Source organism: Cynara cardunculus (assembly GCF_001531365.2).
Source record: "Cynara cardunculus var. scolymus isolate 2C chromosome LG 2, CcrdV1, whole genome shotgun sequence".
NCBI classification, from domain to species: domain Eukaryota; kingdom Viridiplantae; phylum Streptophyta; class Magnoliopsida; order Asterales; family Asteraceae; genus Cynara; species Cynara cardunculus.
The window spans coordinates 61,285,498-61,287,907 of record NC_037529.1 but is presented as its reverse complement, the minus strand read 5'-3'; positions in this window follow the sequence as shown (position 1 = coordinate 61,287,907).

Genomic DNA, 2,410 nt, shown 5'->3' with positions numbered 1-2,410 from the left:
GCTTCAAGGCAACTCAAAGTGCACGAGAAGAACTATATTACACATGACCTAGAACTAGGGGCTGTAGTGTTTGCGCTAAAGATTTGGAGACATTACCTTTATGGTACCAAGTGCACTATATTCACTGACCATAAAAGCCTTCAACACATCCTAAATTAGAAAATGCTGAATATGAGGCAAAGAAGATGGGTCGAACTGCTTGGTGATTATGATTGTGAGATTAAATACCATCCGGGCAAAGCCAATGTTGTAGCCGATGCTTTGAGCCAAAAGGAAGGAATGAAACCAACAAGGGTGCGAGCTTTGGGAGCCTTAGTGAATACCAGTTTGAAGGCACAAATCCTAGAGGATCAAAAAGAAGCTTTAAGGAAAGAGAATTTGAAGAACGAGATTCTGCACGGCATATAGTCCAAATTTCAGATAAAATCTGATGGAGTGAATTATTTAGGAGATAGAGTTTGGGTACCTAATATTGGTAATCTTAGATCAACCATTTTGAACGAAGCTCATCGATCAAGATATTCAATTCACCCGGGGGCAGATAAGATGTATAGGGATTTAAGGACACAGTACTGGTGGCCTGGAATGAAGAAAGACATTGCATTATATGTAAATAAGTGCTTAACTTGTGCGATAGTCAAGGCCGAACACCAAAATCCTTCCGGTCTGCTCCAACAACCTGAGATTCCTCAATGGAAGTGGGAACAAATATCGATGGACTTTGTAATTAAGTTACCCCGAACTGGAAAAGGGCATGATGCCATTTGGGTAATTGTAGATCGATTGACGAAGTGTGCTCATCTCTTACCAATCCGAGAAGATTATAAGATGGAGAAGTTGGCTCAGATTTATATAAACGAAATTATCGCTAGACATGGGGTACCTCTTTCCATTCTATCGGATAGAGACAGTCGTTTTACGTCAAGGTTTTGGCAGTCACTCCAACAAGGGATGGGTACACGGCTAGATCTAAGCACCTCTTACCACCCCTAGACTGATGGTTAGACCGAAAGAACAATCCAGACCCTGGAAGACATGTTGCGTGCCTGTGTTATAGATTTTGGAGGAAGCTAGGATACGCATCTACCGCTAGTGGAATTTGCATACAATAACAGCTACCATACCAGTATCCAGTGTGCACCTTATGAAGCTTTATATGGGCGCAAGTGCAGATCCCCATTGTGTTGGTCAGAAATTGGCGATAGACAGTTAACTGGATCTGACGTTATCCAAGAAACTACTGATAAGATTATGGTAATCAGAAATCGACTCAAAGCTGCAAAGGATCGTCAGAAAAGTTATGCGGACAAGCGGAGGAGACCCTTAGAGTTCCAAAAAGGAGATAAAGTTTTTCTAAAAGTCTCACCATGGAAAGGGATAATGCGATTTGGTAAAAGAGGCAAGTTGGGTCCTCGATATATTGGTCCCTTTGAAATAACAGAAAGGATTGGGCCAATGGCATACAAGTTAAATTTGCCCCCGGAGTTAAGCGCTATCCATAATACATTCCATGTATCAAATCTCAAAAGAAGCTTAACAGATGAAACTCAAGTGGTGCCACTGTAAAACGTGCAGATTAGCGATCATCTGCATTTTGTTGAAAAACCCATAGAAATTATGGATAGAGAAGTTAAGCAGTTGAGACGTAGCAGGATCCCTATAGTAAAAGTTCATTGGAACTCGAAGCATGGACCGGAGTACACGTGGGAAAGGGAAGATTTCATGAAAGACAAGTATCCCCACTTGTTCTCAATGCCAACCATGACTAAACTTGACAAATAAATTTCGGGACGAAATTTTTCTGGCTTGGGGATACTGTGACAATCCGTCACTTCGGGATTTTAGGTTAGTACCTTATTTTAGGATCCTTGTTGAGAATTAAGTTTTTCGAGGATTTAGCTTCAATGATTAGAGATCATCTTGCTTAATTCCTAAGATTAGTTCGTTGGATCACGTTTCGGCGGGTAGTCAACAAAGTTAGGTATGCAATGCCTAATAGTTTGGAATGTTCCACATAAAATAAAGTCGATGTTATAAGTTTTGTATTTAAAAAAAATTAAAATTACCAAAATTCCATTTTTATTCGCTAAGTTTTATTAAAGGGGTGGAGTTCTTTTATCTAGTTGTTTTGTTTGGTTAAATTAGTGGGGTTTTATTTATTTATTTTTGGGCTTGGGCCTTTAGAGGCCAGCCCATTTCTACTCAAAAAGCCCCATATAAATACCCCTGTAACACCACGGTTACATAACAAACAATTACCGAACCACCATTAAATTAATTTAGTTTAAAAAAAAACCTCAAATTACGGTATAACGATATAGAGCCCAAGACACATAATTTAATACTTAAAGTTTACATAACGTGATCATCGGGGACATGTCTACCCGGAACATACTAACTATTTACAATC